The following is a 23,685-nucleotide window of genomic DNA, read 5'->3' on the forward strand; positions in this document are numbered from 1 at the left end:
ATATTACTCAGCCACCAAAAAGGATGTAATCTGAACCATTCGCAATGATGTGGATGGACTAGAGGTTTATGCTGAGCAAAATAAGTCAGTCAGAGAGAGATAATTATATGGTTTCATGCATATGTGAAATTTAAGAAAGAAAGCAGAGGATCATAGGGGAAGGGAGGGAAAAATAAAACAAGATGAAATCAGAGAGGGAGGCAAACCATAAGAGACTCTTAATTCCAGGAAACAGACTGAGGGTTGCTGGAGGGGAGTGGGGGATGGTAACTGGGTGATGGGCATTATGGAGGGCACATGATGGAATGAGTGTTGGGTCTTATATACAACAGATGAATCACTAAACTCTACCTCTAGAAGGCATAGCACCCTATATGTTAATTAACTGAATTTAAATTTAAAAAGAATAAATTAAAGGAGAAAAATAAAAAGAAAAGAATATTAAGAGGCAATCTGGGCAACCCTCTTGTGTCCTCTCCCTCTGGGGCGGATTTGTACTCTATCATTCAATAAACTTCACTATCACCCAGTACACCTTCCTTTGCTGCCTACCATAAAAAGGGGGCGGGGAGGCCTGGGTGGCTCAGCCAGTTGCGTGTCTGCCTTCAGCTCAGGTCATGATCCTGGGGTCCTGGGATGGAGCCCTGCATCGGGCTCCCTGCTAAGTGGAGAGTCTGCTTCTCCCTCTCTTTCTGCCACTACATCCCTACACTCATGCTCTCTCTCTCAAATAAATGTCTTAAAAAGAGGCAATCTAACATTCTTTCCTGATTCCTGTGATAGAACATTCTGTGGTCTCTTCCCTTGCAGCCATTCATCTGGAAACTCAAGGCTTATCCAAACCTAACCTTTACAGTGTCCCTCCAGCCCTCATCCCCATCCCTGCCTCTGTGGCTCTTCTGTGCAGGGTGTTAGAGCCCCAGGGCAGGGAGAGGGTGAGTCGAAGGGAAGATGTAGAACATGGAATTTGGGGCTTCCTCAGAATGGTGTGACTGGGCATTCCTCAGAATGACAGTTCTGGGCTTCATAACTTTCCCCGGGTTTCTTGGTCTAGACCAGAGGGTGAGGAAGGAGCATGGCGCCTTCTTCCCTTCTCAGCTTCGTTTAGGCTGGTGCGTCTCTTGTACATGGAAACGGAAAGGCCACAGAATGCTTCGATTGTTTTGGTTGACATTTCTCCCAAGAACTGGGACGGGCTTTCTTCATGTTCTGTGTCTTCCCTAACATTCTGATGGTGAACAGGGGAGGATGAGTCAGTCTCACTGAAGTTTGGTCTTTTCCCCAGACTTATTTGTATGAGTCTTTGTAACTCACGCTGTACTATTTTCCAAAATTCTGGTCACTTCCTGAAGAGACGACAGCACACTTTCGGCCATCCAATCTTGGACATTCTTCAGCTGCCCCCCAGTCATGGGCCACCGCCACCCATGAAGGTCCTCCTGCCGATCAGACCGTGCCCCTCCCTGATGTCCGTGGGCTCCTGCTCACTAGCCTCCCAGTCCTTTCCTTTCATCCAGCACAAAAAAGAAGGTATTGAGGAGAATAAAAGGAACCAGTTGATATTAAAAATTCTTTTTCTAGAACCACTCTTCCTGGGTGCTAGGCCACGGAGAGTGAGAGGTTGGGGAGCCCCTCAGTAGACCCAAAGTCCCCTGCTCCATCCTCCACCTCCTCCCTGAGCTGACTGCCTCTGAGATCGCTCAGGATCCACGCAGAGGCTGTAGACCTTCCTTCAAGACACAGACGATAATGGCCCCCAACAAACAAAGGCCTCCCTGTCTTTCCCACCAAGGCTGAGGAGGCTCAAGAATTTTACCTGAGGTCGTTGAAAACCAGTAGGTGTTGGTCAGGATGAAAGGAAGAATTCACCATGAAATCATTGCTCAAATATTAACTCTCTTAGGGTTTGTCCTTAACTTTATGACCTGCCTATGACTAGGGTTCTTCAAAAGTGTAAAATGATTCCCTTTGTGTATACGGGTTAGTCCTCCCAAGGTATTGGCCACCATTGTTCCACTGAACCCTGTGGCCATGGCAGCAAGCACAGTGCAGTGTCCGCGTGGAATGTGGACCCGTCAGTTTGTATCCCCATGGATATTCGAGTCCCCCTCCAACTGTAGGTGCACATCTGCCCCGGACCTTTGCTCCTGAGAGGTCTTGTGAGAAACCCAAGAAGACATGATCGGGCGCTAACCTATGGACTTGATGTAGCGAAGCCTTTAGGGATATTTCAAACAGAAATGCAAAAGGGTTTCAGCTCAGATTCATGAAGCTCGCTGATCGCCGCTTGTCCTGGGAGAGACACACCAGTCATTACACCAAGTGGAATGGTCCAGGAGGCAGTGTGAGGTGACGATGATTGTAGCTCTCAGCCCTAAAACCTTCATAGATCAAAGAACAAAGTTCCGTCTCCTGCTCCTTCTCACTGCACGTGTGCATGGGTGGGGCAGGGGGAGGCTCTCAGCGGCCCAGGCCCCGGAGGCTCCATCACTGTCCAAGCTCCCTTTGAGTCCAGGAAGGCAGGGCGTGGCTTATCACGGGCGCGCTCAGAAGGTCCACCCGGAAGCAGCTCACATCACTTCCGCTCGAATTTCCGTGGCCAGTGCAAGTGTCCTGTACCCGCCTGACCTCAGCGGGGCAGGGGAGGGGCGTCCCATGTGTGTCTTTAAGGAGAACAGTCCAGTGTTGCAAGAGCCACCAAATCACATGGCTCAGTAGAATTGACCCTTCGTCAGAACAAAATAAATATGGGACACGAAGAGAGCACAGAGGGGAAAGAATGAGCAGAGAATGCACAGCAGAAGAAGGCCACAAAGTAAAAGGACCTAATTTTCAAAACAGAAAAACCTGTCTTACTCCACCTTTTTTCCCAGTGATGTTCAGCACAACTCCTTTACTCAGTGCCACCTGGTCGTGACCTATGGTTTTAGGAACTTCCCCACGTCTTTTTAATTAATTAAATACAAAGTGTGGTGAGGAACTTTTTTGCAAATCATGATTTTTCCAAAAGTTGCATTCCAAAACCAGGATCAGAGACGTTCCACTCCTGTCTCCGCCCTTCACGCCATGTGCTTTTCCACACACACCCCAAGAAACCCTGGTATGCTTTAGGGACAGCGTTTAAGGCGTGTGCAGGAGAAATCTGCTATCCTGCTGGTTAGTTGGGATATCACATTAATAGGATATGATAAGTAATTTGTGTTCTGCAGAGGTTTTATTTTAAGGAGCTCTTGTTTTCATGTGATATAATTAGATCCACATTTTATTCAAATCTATGTAGGGAGAAGCCAATGCGTTACGGGCCAAAAACAAAACAAACAAACAAACAAAAACTTGTAGACCATGTTTCCAGCACATGAGCCACAAGAACATCTGAGATGAGGACGGTCACCAAAAGCTGATCCAACAGTGGAGGCCACTGCATCTAAAAACGGTTTTCACAAGTGGGGGTGAGAAGAGGGAGGGATCTTTTTAGGCCAGGACAACCGGCAAGTGCCTAGATTTAAACAGGCGTGTTTGCTGGCCTAGGGGGCCGATTACCTCACTGAGAACCAGGAAACTGCATGGAATTAATCACTCTATTGTCTTAGAGATGACTCCTTAGGCTCACCAAAGCCCCTGGGCCTTTTCAGTCACACTAGGTGATTTTTGAAAGAATAAAACCACCTTTTATGATTCTGTAGACAATCGAGAGGGAGGAGGGGCGTCTCCTCTTTTTTTTAATAGTTTAAGCCGCAGGATTGAAGAATCTTCCCTCGGAGGTAATCACTCCTTCCCTGAAAGCAGATGAAAGAAGACAGGGACGACAGAATTTTGCTTCAGTTTTCTGGACAGAGTGAGAAAAAAGTACCTTTAAACAGGGTTGAACAGAGGAATTAAATAGGTAGCACATCAGAGGACACGTTCTAGAAAAGTGCCCGTCTGGGAAAGAAGTGGGAAGACCATACCCGCGCACCCTGCAGCTCGGAGGGAGGGGGCTGGTGCCGAGATCCGTCCGGAAATCTGCAGGGGGACCTGGGACATCCTCCTCGTGATCTGCTGAGGGTCTGGGGAGAACGAGTACAGAAGAGGCAAAGGGAGGCCCAGCGAGAATTCTGAGCCAGCAAAGAAATCTTAATGTTATTATTTCCGACAGTCTGATTAGTGGTAACTCTCCCTTTCCGAGCGTCTACAAAAACAGAAAGGGCAACCCCTCCTGCCAGGCCTTCCAAGGCTCTGGCTGACCCATTACTGCGAGCAACTGTCCCGAGAGACGGGGAGCTCCGGCAGATGGGCTGCGAGTCTCGGCCTGGCAGGTGCTTCATCGAAGCAGAATTCGGAGGGTGTGAGTCTGTGCAAACAAGACCTGTTGGAAGCCGTTGGCAAAGGCTGCGCCAACTGCATCCCACGCTTTACCAGCCTTCCTGGGGGCCATTAGCACCCCCGTCCGCTGCCGGCTGCTGGGAACCTTCCCAACCCCGAGCCTCTGACTCATTTCCTTTTTGAAGCTCCTCTTTCTGTGCACGTCCGTTTCGGACGAAGAGTCTGCGTCCTCGTCCCCACCATGTAGCGCGGAGGAGCTGCGCGCTTCAGGCCTGCGTCTCGCTGCCTCCGGAATTGCCCCCAACACTCACTTAACAAGCATTCGGGTTATTCCCAAGGAGAAGGGGGTACTTACTCCAGTCCCTTGAGAAGACCGCAGACACAGGCGGCCTAGCGGAGGGACGGCCTGCTTCTCCAGCGTCGTGCCGTCCGGTCCTCAGAGCCCGGGCCAGCCACAGGCACAGGTCCCACCAGCAAGCTCAGGCGCTGCCACCAGCCAGGAACCCGCGGCGCTGAAATGTGACGGGGAACTGCGGTCCCCACCACCTGTGCAGACGCGATAGGAGCGGATGTTCAGACACTGACTTCACTTGGTCGCCGTGCTCAAGGCACGTGTTAATTTCATTTGTCTGGAAAGAGCGGAAAATGCCACGGAGCTCTCCGGGACACAGTGCTTGCTCCCAGCCCCGGGTGCTGGGCACGGGAAGGCCGGAGGCAGCCGAGCTGATCCTACCCCGGGGTGGCTTCCCGTCCAGGCTCACCGCTTCTCCATCCTGATGCCCTTTCAGAGTGGGGGACCCTCTGCTTGGCCCCGAGCAGCCCCACCCCTGCCCCTCCGCCGGGAGATCAGAAGCACCAGAGGCCAGGCCAGGAAGAAGCCGTTCTGCTGGCCAGGAGGAGTTCAGAGTGCGGAGAAGGGATCCTGGACGCGTCAAGGAGCCGGGACACGTGGCCAAAACGAGCGTGCGGCTGCCGTCCACAACTCGGAGGCAGTGCCAGGCGGACGGGGCCCCTGCCGCAGGTGTGCGAGGGCGGCTAGCTCGTTCACTGAGCTCAGAGCCTAAATGATGGCCCCATCCGCCCACCGGTCACCTGGGTAGACGCACTGTCTGAGTCCCGAGCGCTGGACTGTGCGCACGCACAGCCTGATGAAGCAGAGAGGGGAACAAGGCCGGTCCCGAATAGGGCTCCACGGGGCTCCCTCGTCTGCCGTGGGACCCAGGGGAGAGGGACCCAGGGGTGGCTCCCGTCTGCCCAGCCTCTCGTCTTTGTGATGTGTTCTCTTGGAAGGAGCAGGGGGTCTCCTGAGGGAGGGTGGGGGGAGCGTCCTCCTATCTGCCCCCAACAGGTATAATGTTCACCGAACGCCTGTGGCTTCAAGTGAACCCTCTATTGCAAATAAAATTACTTAATTGTTGTCCTCTGTGTTTTACCGAAGATGATCCCCAAGTGTCCGGAGTCTGACGCAGCCCTCTGGTCTTTAAATAAACGTCAGATCTACATTTGCTTGGTTTCGGCTCAGTTTTTATAGGGCCTTTTGGGCTGTTTCATAAAATTTTCAGTGCAAAGAGAGAAACTACCACTTCTGAGAATTTAGTGACTCATCTACTATTCTAGATGCTTCTACCAAGAACTCCTCGTTGAGGCTCCAAAAGCCCTGGAGAAGGCTTGATGTTTTTCTGTTTTGGGGGTGAGTAAAACCAGAAAGCAGGGAGGTGGGACTGCCTGGCAGAGCTGGGCTTCCTGAGGGGCTCCGGTCCGCCGGCCACGGGTGCCCCACGTCCCCTGCTGGGCTCCCTGCAGCACTCTCCATCTCGGCGTCCTTCAGTCCTCCAATGCTCCCGGAGAATTACCTGAGACCCCCAAGGGACGCGCGCCCCCACCTAGGTTGTGACAAAGATGCCGTCCCCGGGGCCTCTCCCATGAACTCACTCACATGGAAGACAGATGGGAGAAAAAATGAACTGATTTATTGGACTAAAATTCCATTTCCCTCTGCTTCATTGATTCTGTACTTGTTATAATTATGGAAAATTCTTTCGAACAGCCTATAAAAAGATGCTCTTTCATGCGAGTGGGAATAAGGTCTTACTTTGAAGTCGCTGGCCATCAGCTGTTCTGCTCCGCAGCCCCACCCATCGCCCCAGAGATGGGAAGGGCGGCCTGCTGCGCCCACAAGTGAGGAGGCACGCACTCTCCGCGGGCCAGGTCCCAGGGACCGCTGCTGGGCCAGCTGCAGACGGTCCAGTGCAGTGATCCTTGCCCTGGCACGGCCTCTCAGAGTCAGAGCCGCATCTTAGTGACAGAAAGAAAAGAAAAGGAAGGAGGGGAGGGAGGGGGGAACGGAGGGAGGGAGAAAGAGAGAGAAAAAAGAAAAGAGAGAGAGAAAGAAAGAAAAAGAGAAAGAGAAAGAGAAAGAGAAGAGAAGAGAAGAGAAGAGAAGAGAAGAGAAGAAACCGTCCATTAAACGCAGTCTGACGGCTCTGGAGTGTCACAAGTGAGTGACAGCTCCGAACGGAAGAAGACGCAGGACTGACCCCAGCCCAGGAGCATGGAGGCACTCCTGACGGCTCTTTACTAATGGGGACCAGAGATGACATCTTTCCAATAAGCCCGAGTTCATCACAAAACTACCACACCGCGTGAGGTGCGTGGCCTCCTCAGTAGCGGGGCCCAGGGGCCAGGAAGGGAATAGGCGACACCCCAGGTCCACACGGGGCCACCAGCTCCCGCAGGCCACTGGCCTCTCTCATTGTTACCCCAACGCCCTCTTTAGGAGCACGGCGTGGAGCCCGGATCCTAAAGGAGGAGAAGGCAGCCACCGGTTCATTGAGTGGTTTGCACGCGGTTGTCCTCCCAGGCCGGCCCTGTCTTCCTGGGGATGGCAGCCCTGGCGAGGATGCAGGCCCCGGGCCGGAGGGCAGCTGGACAGCTGGCTTCTCACCCACCATCTGAGCCTCGCTCAAGGACTGCCCAGTCAGACTTAACTGTTCCCTAGAATGTTATTAGGCGAAACACTCAATTTGCTCTTGGGGTAAAGTTCCTGCTTAATGAGCTGTGCTCCTCGCTCTAACCCTCCTCCAGGCGTTTCTCCGGGACAGCATCAGCCCAGGTGCCGGCACAGTGTGAAAACCTGTAAATCTCAGCTGTCACTGCGGGGAGTGAGGGAAAAGGTGAAACAGGTTTGTGGAAGAAGCTTTCCCAGGTGTTGTTTTGCAAGTGGGGAGCTCAGGGAAGGTTCTGAGTAGTGGTTGTTGGAGATAAAGATCGTGTCAACACTGCCTTGGGGCAGGGGGCCTGGCAAACCAGAGCGCTGTCCTGCAGACGGCACCGGGGTCTGGGGGCTCGCAAGGTCCCACGCTGGAAGCCTTGGGAACCACCGTCCCCCCAAGAAACAGCTCCCAGGGTCTGAAACTCAGGGAGAGAGTCATTTTCTGTTCCGCACCACAATCCAATCCAGCACAAACAAGGCTCTAAAACAGAGCAAGGCCGTTCAGCCAGGACCCCAGGAGCTCAAATTTACTGAGTCTCTTTCTGCTCCTCCCAAGTTAGCTCCTAAGTGGGCATGAGCCCTTTTCCGCTGCAATCTTAAGGCTAATCATTCTGTCTGGAGTATGGAAAAGGAGAGGAACGCTTCCCCATGGTGGCGACCTGGAAGCTGAGGGACGAACGGAAGCGGCGGCCTCCCCTCGGCGGCCCCTCTGCGACCTGGGCCGTCCCCCTGCTGAACATAATTGGATTCCAGGGCAAGGGTGGGAGAGGGAGAGGAGCGATAAAGCTGGGGAGAATTTCCACACAAAAGCCCACAGCCCATTTACATTTTCATTGGTTTCACAAGAAGAAATTGTGGAGCCGATGGAGTTTTTCTAATTTTTGCCTTCACTGAAAACTCAGCATCTTCCCGAGTAAAGGCCATGGTGCTTCTGTCCGTGATATTGGCCCGAACTGGGAAGGAGTCTGGAGCACTAGAAAATAAAATAATAATAATAATAATAAAGTAAGGAGGATAATGTTTCCATTTTCTCCTTTATATTCCAGAGCCGGGTTTGAGCTGCACTGGCGGGGGGATTTTTTTCTTATGAAAATAGTGTTATGTGTGACATTCAGGCCTCCATAAAAATGATTAAAACCAGTATCTTTGATGATATGTATTTGGCATCTATAAATAACATCAGTATCGACAAATTCCAAAGCGACGGTGGGCAGAAATTCGTCGCGTCAGATTTCATTCACTGTTTAGCTAAATTGCTTTTTAGTTTCACTATTTGTAAACTAAGGAGCAGGTCGCTGCCTGGGGACCTGCCTGCCGGGAGCCCCCTGGACCCTCACCCATTGAGAGGGGCTTCTGCGGCCGCCAGAGGCCACAGGCCGTTGGCTCTGGGCTGCGGCTCGGGGTGGCCAGGGCCCTGCAGGGCGGAGAAGCCTGTGACCTGCGCGGTGCCTCGGGCCCCCGCCCGGGGAATTCGGGCCGAGTTATCAGACGGATCTCTCCGTGTCCGCTCAAGTTATGCAGAATGTCTGCTCCTAAACACAGTGCTGGGAAGTTTTGATTTTTTTTTTTTTTTTTTTTTTTTGTAATGTTGAATCTTGTCTTCTTGTTGTTACTCTCCTGTTCTGAACGGCCGAGGACTGCATACATGCAAAGGCCGTTTTCATAAAAATCAGCGTGTGTTTGGAGTGAGTCCTAACAGGGCAGAGTTTATGCGCAAGAATGGAGAGAAAACTGCACGGCCGGCCTCAGGGACTTTCCAGGGCAATTCGGGGCAACCGTAGGGCCAGGCCTCCCAAGCCAGTAGTCACTCACGGTCCGCAGGAGCCTCCACAACCCCACAGCTCTCCGCTTGAAACAGCAGTATCAAATCCCACCGGCAAAGGGCCTCGTCCACGCGTGGGCTCCTTCCAAGAAAGACGTCCATAGGGTCATGTGGGTTACACCGAAGACCTAGGGGACGTCCTGGGCGGGGACGGGGGCTCGCCCCAGGCTTGCAGACACGTGCCAGTGAAGACACATCTCCACGAACCAAACACGAGGTGGTGCGGGATTTCGTACCTGAACCATGTTTGGGAGATGGTGGGGCCATTAGCACGCACTACAGACAGCACCCGAGGACCCCAGCCCGCTGTGCACAGGGTCCCCTCCTGCTCTAGGGGAGGGGATGTCTGGGTACCTCCCAGCCGTGGCAGCCGCCAAGCCCAGGCCTCCCCACACTGTGGCACTCTGGACGGCAGGGCCGTCCTGTGTGTTCTTTGCTGTTTCCCTCAGACAGACTCCCTTTCTTTGTAACTTAATAAAGTTCATTTAAAACGAGACTAAACGTCCCTGTTGTAATCAGTCATTTGCTGTTGTTCTTTTTTTTTTTTTTTAATACAAGTGTACTTAAAGCAACATGATACCATTAAATCCTAAAGTTAACATGAGCCATCATTTACAAGGATTAGCAACCGCAACCATTTACGAAGCCGGATTCTCGCAGAGGACGGTGTAACTGCTCACGAGAAGTTATAATAACGGGCCATGGGGGCTGAGGTCCCCGTTCAGAAGGTGTGGCCCTAAGCCAGCTAAACAGCTGGGGATTTGTGTTGTTTGGGGCCTTGGAACACAGAGGCTGGCTGCAGAGCAGGGCACAGCCGCACCCCTGCCCTCCCGCCCGCCTGGACCGTGGGCTCAGCTGCAGACCCTCGGCCCTGCTCTGCCTCTCCCGTGGGCCCTGCAGGCGCTCTCCCATCCTTGCCCGCCCCGGATTCCTGACCCCAAGCCCTACCTGGGTGTGGTTTCATGGTCTGCACACCTGGAGGAAGGCACAGCCACCCCCCTCCAACACCGCAAACACACCCCAACCAGGAAAACCAACGACTGAAGTCTGATTTCTACAATCAGTAAATGTGTTTCTCTCCCTCTCCGCCCCCCAACATTGCCCTTCTGAGCTGGGAAAGGTTGTAAACATTGGGCCACCTCACCGTGTGGAAGTCCCTCTCCTGGGCTGCTGACGCCCTCCTCCCACAACCACATCTCAGGCTGCAAACCTTAGTGAGCCCAACAGGCCGCCCCGACAATACCGATTCCCAAAGGGGCCACATGACCGGACGCGGTTGTGCAAGGCTCGTCTAACAGGCGTGTTTCAAAGTACCGTCCAAAAGAAATTAAAATGAAGGAATAGCAGAATCTTTGATTTGCTAACTTCCAATGGAGCCAAAATATTTACATTAAAAACAGATCATTTGGCCAAGCTAACAAAGTCAGACCCTCTGAACATTTTTTTTTAATGGTCCAGGCATGCATAAACTTCTCCAAATTGGCTGGGGACCAGACACTGTTGATAAGTGTGGCCAACCCTACCCCTGTTTGTAAAGAGAACCCAAAGCCTTGGCCTTCTGGGGCTGCTGCAGGAGCCAGCACGGGCTTGGCCCGGGCCCTCGGTGGTCAGGTGGGCACACTCGGAGCCTCCCACTCCTCGGACGCCACCCTGAGTCCCCACGCCCTTCCCTTGTGCTCTGCTGCAGTAAGAGGGACCCGTGAGCACATTCCTCCTGCGCCTTCTGAGTCACGAGCCCAAGGAAAATACAGCTCTGCAGAAAACGACGCTGCCTCTTTTGTTACTGAGTTCATTCCCACCAAAACCGACTGAGTCTAGGAAGCGTTTGGCTAAGTTTGTGAGTTGAGAGGTTTTTAAACATACTGTCATTATAAAAGTTACTTCTCTTCGGTTTGGGAATGAAATATTGCAAGGAAGCCCCTTTAGGGCGCATGAGCTGCCTTTCACAGCGACCTCTAGGCACCAAGCGCCTTCCCGGTACCTGCGCCCGGCGGAGTCTGCGCCCGCTCACCACACTGCGCACCCCTGGGAGGAGCATGTTTCCCTTTGCTTGCAGAGACTGAAAACCCAAAACCGCCAGCAACTGTTAGAGTGTGTCTGTATGTCCCTCAAATTAAGGAGCGAGCAAGAGAGAGAGGGCTCAGTAAAGGAAGGTCAATCACTTTTATTTGAAGAACTTTTCTACTGTGGCGAATAGTCAACATTCTTCGCTTCGTGCTAAATCGGGCTTGACCTGGAGACAGCCGCACATCTGGAAAAGATGCCAAGAGGGTCCTCAAGGAGCCCAGGAGAAGCAGCTGACTCAGGGCCCGGCTGAGGGCCAGGCTGCGGCGTGGGGGGTGCTGGGAGGGGAGCAGGGGGGCTCGAGTGCTCAGGGGCCGGGGTGGGGGGCTGGCAGGGGCATCTCCTGGGGACAAAGGAAGCTTCCTTTGACGGACACTTTCCCAGCTGTCATCATAATGACGTTCTAGAAGCCCCTCTCCCCAAGAAAAAGGAAACCCTTCAGGTATATGCGGTCCTCACGGGCTCCATCTTCCTGTGTGCGTTTTACAAGACTTAGGTTTTCTTGGAGGACAAAAGCTTATTTTTGTTTCATTTTTATTTAATTGTCAAGTTTTATGTCCTTCAAACATTGGGCAGGGGATCGCCCATCCCCACAGTGTTCAGGGAATCCAAGAAGAGGGAAATTACAGAAAGCACTTAAAGATGGAGACCCGAGATCTCAGAACCGCTCGCCTTCATGAAAGGACAATGGCCTCAGGAGTGTCAGAACTCGGCCCTGCAGTTGGACTTCTGAGGAGCTTTAATCTTCCTAAGGATGTGCTTTCAGATTCGTGTCCTGCTCCGCAAAATTTGACTTGTTCCCAGCCATTTGGGGTCGTGCTCTTACAGGCTGAGCAAGGAAAGCATTTCCCTAGAAGCCGCAGTGGCTGTGCTGAGAACTCACTTGGTGGGACGGCCCCTCCTGTGGCTCCGTGAGGGCAGCCCACCCCTCCAGCCGAGAAGATAAATCCCGGCTTTCCCTGGGGGAGGTGCCCAGCTTCACTCTGGGGTTCCCAGCATCCTCCCCGCTCTGACAGGCGATGGGCAGGGCGATGAGCGTGGGCTCAGACCAGCACAGCACGTGGGCTTCCCCCGGCAGGAAAACGCCTCTCCTTACTGCCGCCCCCTGAAAGCACCTGCCCCCATGGGCACAAGACAGATTGGAGTCGTGTCTTTTACTCAGAGTAGTATTTTAGCGGAGGTACCTTTCCAATACGTTTTGTCTGTTTTTACAACTGTTCCCTAATCTGAAATCGTTTGCTGCGTCTGCAATGAATGAGAGTTAATAGTGTTTGCTTTTTATAAGGAGAAATTATAGATAGATAGATAGATAGATTGATCGATTGATCGATCTATATCTATCTACCTATCCACTTCAGTCAGGACAAGGAATTTAAAAACCTGCTTAACAGCAAGAGTTAGAAAATGTCACAGTATCAGACGAGCTACTGGAGAGTGGCTGGCAAGTCCACTCCAAAGCCCAAGAATTTAACCCATTAAAGTAATGACGTAATTTCACAATTTTCTCCCCCACGTCGTTGCAAAGGGCCCCATTAATCATGACACCTCTTCAAATTTACTCATACTTAAGTAAAGTTAAAAAGTTCTTGACATTAGACACTATTAAAAACTAGGTACAGATACTTCTTAGAAAGAAGGAGCCTGTGGGCTCAGTTCCACGTCTGCATTTCATGACGAGAACCGGCCAGGTGGATGCGGGTCCCGTCGACTCAGAATGGAAAGCCCAGGGGCAAAATACAGCACACGTGGAAAGTTCGCCATGGGTAAAGTTGACCCCTCCACTCACTGTCCGTTTCAAAGGATGCATTTTCGCAAAGATGGTGCTGGGTTTACCGCCTGGGTAAAGATAAAATGCAATCCGTACCTCACATCATACAGCAGAAGAACTCCAGATACGTTAAAGATTTTAACTTAAAAATTAAAACCGGGAGTATTAGACAGCGATGTAGAAATATGGGTTGATTCAATCCTCAAACAGCAGTGGAGGTCACACTTCTAATTATGGCTCCAAATCCAAAGGCAATAAAATGTTAATAAATTTGATTACAGAATTTTACAAATGTTTATGTCAAAATTAAATCACCATAAGGAAATTCAAAAGACAACCAACCATCTGAGAAAAAAAATAGTTGCAATTTCAGTGAAGGCAAATATTAAGAATGTTTGAGAATGACGATGACCAAAACCTCACAGGAAAAGATGGAAAAACAAAGTATAAAATATGCCCAACCTGACACAGAGTCATTTGAAAATCACATCAATGTATTACTTTTCATGAAGCAGAGTGGCAACAATTCCCCAAATTTGGCAACAGACTCCTTGGGAACGGGTACTAATTCTAGTCATTATGAAGTGTTCACAGAGGATAGTCTCATGGGGTCGTAGCCAAGAAGCAAATATAAAATAGACATTGTTTAGTGAGGTCTCTGGTCCTCAGGTGAGGAAAACAACTCTCCCCTTCCATTTTAATCCTCCAAAGACTTGCAGATTTTTGTAAACTGTCTTTGCTAACATTTTAGAACTGATTCTTCAGATGCTAAAAGGAGAAAAAATAGAATTTCTCATTTGCTTAATTTTTACCATGCCTGTATAATATTTTCTTTAATAAATCTGTCAATATATAGCTCAGATACTGCAAATCTTGGCAAAGTTCTGCAAAAGGTGATATTCTGCCAGGCCCAGAGATATGCCCATCGGAGCCAAGAACGGCAGAGAATGACTCCTTCAGATGCTTTTGGGACCAGAAGAACGGCTATGACCCCGATGTCACCTGCACCTCGCCTGCATGGCCTCACCCGTACGGTCTTACATTCAAGGCCCCACCTGCACAGCTTTCCCTGCGCACCTCACCTGTGTACCTGACCTGCGTACCCGACCTGCACTCACCTTCATACCCGACCTGCACTCACCTGCGTACCTGACCTGCACTCACCTGTGCACCTCGCACATCCTCAGCTGCATGGCTTCCCCGTCTACTGAGCTGGATGACCCCAGGTGGGTCCATTCACATGGGCCATGTGAGGTTGTAATGGATTAACAATGAACTAAATTCTGGCTTTTTAAAAAAAAATTTGATTTCATTTTATCTGAATTTCAGAGTTGTCTGGGGGCACCAAAATGTCTGACCCCACAAAGTTTGGACTGCCTGCCCCAGAGAAATCAGGAGTTGACACGCTTGTTTTTCCCAGTGGTGGTGTCGGCTGAAGGTTGCGTTTCCTCTTGAGAATGTCGTCATGGCTTGATGTCATGGAAGCACCACTGGTGGATGGTCACTAGTAGGTCACAGCTGAGGAAGAGACTCCCATTTCATTCTTAACGCCACGTGCCCCATATGGAGAAACAGCAGCAGCATCAGAGACCGGGCACAGGGTTTTAGGCCACAACCTTCCCACGGTAAAACCATGGAGACTCCGAGAAGCAGAGCACGTGGTCTCAGCAGGTACGCCAGCAGCCCGGTCATGATTCTGAACGTTACCCTTCGCACCGGCTCACCTGCCAATCCTCCTTCTGCCCTCGACCTTCCCAGTCCCCAGGCCCCTTATAGGCCCTGCTGTCCTGTCCTGCAGTGTCCCTGGCCCATGCCTGGGCCACACGGGCTGCTTCCTCTGAATCTGCCACTGCCTATGGTCACAAGCAATGCAGGCAACAAGTCCATATTTCCTCCCAAGAGCATCCACATTTCAGGGAGACCACAATTAGTGATAGGAATATTATTCAGATGCCAATATTTTCACAAAGATCGTAAGACCTACAACCACGTCAACTGTGAATTTCTTTGGTTTTGCATGAAAGTCTCACTGAAGACAATCTCTCCCGTGACCACAGGCCTGGCTGGGACTTTTGGTTAGGTTGAGCAGAGATACGACCGACCATGACTTATCAGCCTCCCGGGATGAGATGCCCTCCCTTGAGTTTCCAGCAGGCCCAGGAAGGATCTTTCGCCTGTGAATAGCCCCATCCTGTATGCACATTAGCTGCTACTCTTTCCAGGACATCGTGGGCTCACCACGGCTTCTGCCCATGCGTGAGCATTTGCTCCGAGGGTCTGCACGAGTCACTGGCCCAGGAGAAGTCACCCTTGACCAGCCAGCCGTCATGCCTCCACTCTCTGACCCACCCTCCACCCCCAGCACTGCTCTTAACACCACCATGGCCCCCCATGGCTTTCTGCCATTTGTAGGGCAAAGATGTCCGAGGGGGAGGGGGAGGAACAAAGCTGGGAGGTGACCTCCAGACTCCCTCCCTGTACACCTGCCTGCGCCAGGCTCTGAACCTCACCCCTGCCTTCTAGTGCCTTCTACACAGAGCTCCGACCTGCACTGAACGCCTTTGGGCAAGCCCCCAAGACACGCCCTCAGGGCCCCTCAGAATGGCCAGGTCCCCCCAACGTTGTTGTCCAGGATCTTGGACTCTCGTATCTTCCCTGGTATTGCTTGGAGCACAGTAGTTCTCAGTAACCATTTCCTGAGTCCACGAGCGAGTGAGGCAGCATCCCTGCCGTTTCTCCTAAACTCAACCAATCTTCAGGTTCATCGGCAGGGACCTAAAGCACTTTGTCCACTCCTTTCAGTATCTGAGCATACTTGTGTTATTACCTTAGCGTTTCTGACGGAGTGCTCCGTCTGGCAAGGAAGTAAACGAAGACGGAGATTCACACACATTACATTTAATCGCCTTTCTTTCAAGGAATCATGATCAATACAGTATAAAAATGAATAAAATGCTGAGATGACTAGCTCGTTCAACAGCGTGTCCTAAAGCTGGGTACTCCACAGGGCAGGACGTGAGCTCTCTCCTCTAGGGAACCAGGATCTGGTGGTCCTAGTAGACCCCATCCACCAGCACCCGTGCTCACGTGCATGCAGACGGAGTGAAGCCATGACGCCTCTAGGGGCTGAGGCCAGTGCAAGAGCCACTCCTCCCTGGTTCGCCCTGGTAACGGGATGGATTTCCCTCCTTCTTCACAAGGCTGTGCGGACTCCTGCCCAGACGGTAAGAACTCGGGTAGCACAATCTAAGTCTCAGAGACAGGAAAATTCTGGAAACGAAGGCGCTGCCTCCAGCCTGCTGTGGGCTGGGCTGTGGGGGCGCAGGAAGGGCACCGGGCGTTCCTGGTCGAGGGGACCACAGGGTGGTCCACAGCTGTCTCTGCGCAGGCATCCCTGACGGCCACCTGGGCCGCGTGCGTGGAGGCTGTGCTCCGGCACGTGCAACACATGCGAGCAGCACAGGGTGGCCCCACACACTCTTTCCCGTGAAGTGCCGTCCCCCAAGCCCCCGCGGAGCCCCAGGACGCATGCAGAGAGCGGCGCACCCCCGCCGGAGCGCATGTGTCCTGCACCTGCAGAGCAGCCGCTGTGGCCGCCCCAGGCACCTGTGAGCATCCCGTTCCCCAGGTGTCTCCCCTCGACCTGCTCTCCGTGGTTCCGCCGTCAGCCTCACTAAGCCCCAAACTCCCTGGCTGTAGATTTCATGAAACACTCCTTGGGAACCTGGTGGGGGCGGAGGAGGGAGCGTGAAGACATGGGTTCAGGGGACACCTTTCTGGGGTCCCCGAGAACCCAGGGTTCGGCAGCTCCCAGGGCAACTCCTGGGACTCGGCGTAGCCTCACACTCATGGACACGAGGCGGGTCAGCCAGAGAAGGGCATGTGCGGGACAGCAGCATGGACGAGGTCCGGCCTTCCACAGTCCCCTGCCAGGGCTTTGAAGGATGCCTGGATGTCCCCAGATGGAGTCAAGCCAGGAGAGAAAGCACTGCCCGTGGGGGAGCTCACAGGGACACAGGCCCAGGGACCTTCCCGGGGTGGGTCCTGCAGGTGCCCTAGGACTGCAACATGCTGAAAACCCAGACTCACAGCAAGAAGGCGGGATTCAGTGTAAACCCAGTTTGTACAGACTCTTGGGGCGTGGGGAGCCCCTCTTCTCAGATGGACGACCAGACGTTCCCTTAGTCACTTTCCCGGATGCCAGCCGAGGCCACCTTGCCATCAGGCCTTTCCAAATGTAGCAGGTCTGGCCTGCTGGCAAACCCTTTTCTGCAATTACTTCTGTCAAGAGATTTCGGGCCATGGCAATGATGACTGCTGAACAGGCGGTCTTAAACTGAAATCACAGGCACTTGAGTTACGTATCGTAAAGACGTTCCTGCTCCGAGAGAGCTTAGAGAACACAGTATTCCAGGACGGCCTTCCTGCCGGGGGTCCGTCCCTCTCTGGCACCATCCCGTAATTTAGGATGATGTCACACCCGTGATAAGCTCATAATGGTCCTGGAAATTAATGAAGGCCCAGAATCCAAGGGTTCCCCGTGTCATAATGGGAAGGCAGGAGTGGCTTTTCCAAAGACACTGCTATCTGTCCCGGGCTGCCTTCTGGGAGCCCCAGAACAGCTCCCCGGGTCAGCACAGGCAGGGGACAGTCTCCGCCACAGCCAAGGCACCTGGCAAAGCCTGAACTCGATCCCCGCTGATCGTCCTTTCTCTAGCTCTGGTCCGTGTGCTCCGCGCCACTTACGGGACCATCCCATCACGAAGCCCCTGTTTCTGCCCCTTTAGTTGGACCCAAGGCCACGCCTGGACAAGAGAAAATGCCCCCAAACACTCCGCGCTCAGATACGGAAGGAAACACGTGAGGAGCCTCTTCCAGGATCTTGTGAGCAGACGGAGGGTTAGCGTCATATGACCAGACGGAGGGTTAGTGTCATGTGAGCAGACGGAGGGTTAGCATCCCGTGACCAGACAGAGGGTTAGCATCCCGTGACCAGGCCAGAACCAGAGGAAATGCTGATGGGCTGAGTGAGAATCATACTGAAGAGCGCAGCGAACCCACAGCCCTGTCCTTGACGCTCCCCTGCGCCACCCCCATTTCAGGGAACGTGTGAGAAACGCGGAGACCCCCGTGAACCCACGGACGTTCCTGGGAACAGACGTCTTTGTAGGGTTCGCCTTCGTTGAGGGTGGCGGGAAAGCACCGTTCCCGTCCCCACCCCACGCCCCGTGGCGCCTCCCGCTCTCCGTCACCCGAGGTGGCCTGTCCGGGTGCTGTGTGCGGACGCGCTGTCTTGCTGGAGGCTGGGAGCTGCCTCCCGTTGCCCCGGTTCTGAGGTGCGGCCGCGTCTAGAGGGGAGCCCTCCCAGTGCCTGGAGCGCAGGGGTGGCCGCAAGGCAGCCCCGCAGCGGAGATAACGCTGCTGTGCACGTCTGGGGGCGGCCCCACGCCACAGCAGACCGAGTGACACTGAAGAGGCTGCAGAGGGACCGGTGCGGCCGGCTCTGTCCCCCTGAGCAGGCCGCGGTGACCTCACGCTCACAGCCCAGCTCGCACCGTGTTGACACCGAAACCCTCGCTTCCCACGAAAACCCCCGAGTCGGGTCGGCGGTCTGCATGGCCGCACAGCCAGCGCGGTCGCAGGCGGGGAGGCGCTCCTCCGCTGGCTGGCCAGAATGTCCCTGCGATTCCGCCGGAGCGTTTGCCTCCAGAGTAAAGCCTCAGGACGCCCGAGGGTGTCGTGTCCCCCACTGAGATGGGCTCTGTCCCTGTAGGAGCCCAAACGACCCTTCGGTGAAGACGCTGGACAGAATCTTGTGGGATGTGAAACGCCTCCCTCGGCTTTTCCTGATGTCCTCCCGGATTTGCGATCTGAGGCTCTGCAGTTGGAAGAGAAATCTGTTTCCGCCTCACACGTGTCGTTAGGAAGCCAGCGCTTGCAGACCCCCGCGAAGCCCCCGGTTCTGGCCTGTCCTGCCGCTGAGGACGGCCTGGAGGCGGGGGCAGCTGTCCCGAGGTGCCCTGGCGGCTGGCGGGTCACGGCAGGTGTGTGCCCGCACGCAGGCCCCCGGACGCCATGGGAGACCAGGACAGCTGCCCCCGCCGTACAAATGAGCCCCATCAAACCGCGGCGGCAGAGAGATCGATCAGGAAGGCAGCGCTCTGTGCCTTGAGTAATCGCCGCTCCTGGAGCTGGAAGGAAAACCCAGCAGCTGATTCAAAAAGGGACAAAAATCTCATCTAGAGGGTGCGGCGCGCGGCCCGGCTGCCGCTGTGGATGTGGCATCCGACTCTGCCCTTGAGCGGCCGGGAGGGCCCCTCGGAGCACAAAGACTCAGACCCAGCAGCGGCGCTGCCTCAGCGGGAGATCCTGAAGTGACGTGTCCCCTGAGTGGCACCACACAAGCTCCCAGGGCCCTGGCAACGGTGTGGGCAGCAGAGGAAGCTTCTCCCCGAGGCCCCTCAGTGAGGGGCAGAGCTGGGTGGGGTGTGGGGGCCGTGGCCTGGAAGCCACAGGGTGGTCTCGCCTGGAGCCGCCGCCTGCGGTGCTCCCTGCAGCCCCAGGCAAGGGTGTCCATGACACATGCCACGTTTGGCATCTGTTTCACAAACAGGTGAACAGATGTGCCCAGGATTGGTGCCCGCCTAGGGGCAAAGCTCTAAAATTCAGCTCTTTCCACTGAACCATGTGGCTCCCTCAGTGACGGCCACCTGTGCCCCGGGCGGGAGTCGGCACCTGCCCAGGGAACGAGGGTGAGGATGGCGCGCTAGGCTGTGCCCGCCGTCAGTCACCGAGGTCAAGCAGGCAAGGACAAGGGTCAGATGAGCAGGAGGTGGGTTTGCTGCATTGTGTTCCCTCCTCCTCCGGTCTGGGACGGTGTGGCTCGCCGAGGGGCCCGCGCCCGAGTTCTCTGGAACCGTGACGAGGTGAGGGTAAACGGCAAACAGACTTTGTGGATGTGAAGAGCTGCGCGTCCCCCGGGTTTTCCCGGTCGGCCCGGTCTCGTCACACCAGATCGCAGTGGGGACCCTCTGGCTAGAGGCACGAATGAAGTGACAGAAAGGACATTTGGACAGATCTGAAGAGTGAGAGAGAGCTGTGACTCGCTGTTGGCCGCAGGGGTCCCCCCGGAAAGCCTGGGAAGAATGGCAGCAGCCCACGCGGATTGACCGGCCCCCTGCCCACAGCAACCTTGACGATTGCGGCTTTTCCGTCAGGTTAGGGGTCATGGAAAGAGTACGATGAGAAATCAGTCTGTGGTTTGAAACTACTTGACATTTAAGGGCCGCTCGGTGGCAAACTCTTTAAAGCATCTGACTCTTGGTCTAGGCTCAGGTCATGATCTCAGGGTCATGGGATCGAGCCCCACGTCAGGCCCGTGCGCAGTGAGAAGACCGTTAAAGTTTCTTTCTCCATCTCCTTCTGCCCCTCCCCCCTCAAATAAATAAATCTTTAACAGCCTACTGACATTTTAGGATTGTGGGTCACCAAAAAGTAATTCAGATCATCGTACGCGAGGCTGGCGCTGGTATCCGCAGTGAGGTGCTGTCCTAACGGAAAACCCACCGTGCGTGCCGTTGATTTGGGGCATGGGTGTCAGCCGTTGAGGACCCTGGTACCAGGGCATCTATGGGAGCAGATCCCGCGTAGGAGGCGGGGAGATATCTGGAAGGATTCTCAGCTCTGCTAACTCTGTGGCGCACGATGAGCTCCGTAGACTGGAGGGACCGGATGCCGGTGAGTTAGCGGCAGGCGCTGGAGTTCCTTGGCTGTGTCTGACCTGAGAGTACAAGAAAGATTTAAGCTCAGAAAAGAAAATAAGGGGTTTTTCAGAATCAGAAGGTGATAATCTCTTCTCATCAAAGACATAGCCATCATGCCCTTTGTTAAAACTTCTCAATAGACTAGGGCATCTCAGAGCGAAGGTCATGCTTTCAACCCCACAAAATGCCTAGGAGATGAGACCAGAGTGTGGTTTTTCCAGCAAAGCCACGTGGGCCCGGTTCAGGACAGAGAGCAAGGCCCAGAGAGGGCGGCAGGGGTGAGCAGCAAGGCGACACAGCGCGTCTAGGACATCCGGGGCACTGGCACACAGAGCGGTGGCAGGCAGGTAGCTAAGAAGTTCGCTGTCTGTCTGTGTTCCTGTTTGTTCCTGTTTCCAGCTTTGTCAAGACAGACATGAAAACACAGCATGTGCCATTGTGACCCTTTAGGTGGACCGTTCGGTGTCCTTGACATCGTGGCGCAAACACCACCACCACCTGTCACCAGAGCTGTTCCGTCTTCCAAAATGGAGACTCGGTCCTCAGAAAGCACTAACTCTCCATCCCGCCCCCACCCCCGGACACCTACCGCCCTCCTTTCTGCCTGCGTGAAACTTGATGACTCGGCGCATTGTGTACGTGGAACCGTACAGTTCTCACCTTGTGATTGGCTTATTCGACTCAGCACAATGTCTCAAGGTCCCCGTGTGTGGGGCACGTGTCAGAATTCCCTTCTCCGCAAGCATGAACGCTGTTGCACTGTATGCATATGACCCGTTGTGGTTATCTTTGCACCTGTCAGCTGGACACTTGGTTCGCTCCTGCCTTTGGCTTTGTTGCTATGAACAGGGATGGGCAAGTATCGTTCTAGCTCCTGCCTGCAGTTCTTTTGGAGACGGCGCCACGAGGGGAATTACCGGGTAGTGGGACGCTTCTCTTTTTAATTTTTTAAGGACCTCCATGCTCGTTTTCATAGAGGCTGCCCCACTCTGCACCCGCACCAGCGGCGCACGAGGGTTCCAGCTTCTCCACATCCTCGCCGATACTTACTTTCTGTTGTTTCTTTTTTCCGATGGTGGCCATCCTAACGGGTATGTGGCAGTTGTTGCCCTCGTTATGATGAGTGATCCTGAACACTTTTTCATGGGCTTAGTGGCCATTTGTGTGTCTTCTCTGGGGAAATGTCTGTTCACGTTCTTGGCCCTTTTTAAATCACGGCTGTCGTTGCTGTTTCTCCTTTGCTGCTGGGGCGTAGCAGTTCTGACGTGTTCTGCGTATTATGATCTGCATATTAACTCCTCATGAGATAAGGGATTTGTAAGTATTTCCTCTGATTCTGAACGTTGCTTTTTACTCTGTTGATCGTGTCCCTTGGTGCACAAGGAAATTTATTCTGCTGTTAAGGTGGTTGCCCTTCCAAAGAAAGCATGAGTTGAGGTAAAAGTATCTTTGGAAATTAAATGAGATTATGCACGTAAAACCTTTAGCATAACACCTCATGGGCTGCTGTGTTTGATTGGTGCTAGTTTTAGTGCGTGCTGTTCCTAACAATGCAAGCTTGTTTTCAAAATTTCAGAACTTTATTTTTTTAAGATTGTATTTATTTGTTTGAGAGAGAGAGAAAGAGAGGATAGAGAGAGAAGCAGACTCCCCGCTGAGCAGGGAGCCCCATGCAGGACCCTGTGATCAGGACCTGAGCTGAAGGCAGCAGCTTCACCCATTGGGCCACCCAGGCGCCCTATAAAATTTCAGTACTTTAAAGAAGTCCCTTCCGGAATAATCTTACAACTCACATTTTAAAAATACAACAACCAATCATTCTCATTATTTATAAGCATATTTTATGTGTAGACTTGAAATAAATAGCGTGGTATATGGGTTCCTGGATTTTGTATTTACCTTTTCTTCACCTGCGAGGTGTGACGAGACTCTGGGCTAGTTCTGTGGGGTAATTCTACCCTCAGCAAAGAACATTTGAGGTCACAGGAGCACATCAAACCATCATGCAGGGTAGACTCTGACGACTCTGGATCTTCAGGGTTACAGTTGAAAATGGGCCTTGACTTAAGTGCCCCAACCCACCATCATCTCTAGGAGAGAAAGCCTCAGTTTGCAAATGTGGTTCTAGGCTGGTCCCTCTACCAACAGGCACCTTCTCGCTTGCCCTGCATGACTCTAGCACGTTACCAGCCCATACCCTGTGTGCCCACGCCCTCTGCATTTCCGATGGGGCTGGACGGGAGCCACGTCCCTCCTCTCCCACCCTGTGTGCTGCTAAGTCACACAGCCAGCATCACCCACAACTACCATCTGCAGGCTTGCGTGACCAGCCAGGTACGGATGGAAGGGCTCCGAAACCCAAAGGTGATTTTGACGCCGTGCCACTATTGAGCCGGGAACCGGCGCTGTTTGTCACAGACGAAGCTCTGCGGTGACCTGACGAGGAGGGAACGTCATCCATTTACTCAACCAACAGCTCAAACCCTGGCAGGCACTCTGTCCTCGGCAGGAGGTGCGTGTGGGGGAGCAGCGGTCTGGTCCACCTGAAAACTCTGCGTGTTAGGCTGGAAACCAAGGAGGTCTGCGCTTCTGTTGCTGGGTTGCTACAGAACAGAGCAGTCCTGTTTGTGTCTGTTATCTCAAGCTGGATGAGTCGGGCTGCTTGGGCTCATCAGGACAATTGTTCGACTACGTGCTTCCTCGATGATGGTTTGCGCAGCTCCGTCGGAGAAACCGAAATGGGCGAAGGTCTGACAAGCCGGTCGTCCGATCTGGGCGCTCTCACGGAGCTGTAGCTGCACCCGTGCCGGTGCCTCTGTTTTTGCTCTGCCCTTAAATAACGATCTGCTGGGACAGAGCAACTGGCCGGGCGCGAGCAGGGACACAGTGTTCTCGGCCAAAACAAATGCAGGCAAAGAAAGGAGAGTCTGCCTGTTTGAAACGCTCCGTGTTGCACAAAGCCAGCGGTGTGCAT

The sequence above is a fragment of the Lutra lutra genome, chromosome 5 (assembly GCF_902655055.1).
Source record: "Lutra lutra chromosome 5, mLutLut1.2, whole genome shotgun sequence".
NCBI lineage: Eukaryota > Metazoa > Chordata > Mammalia > Carnivora > Mustelidae > Lutra > Lutra lutra.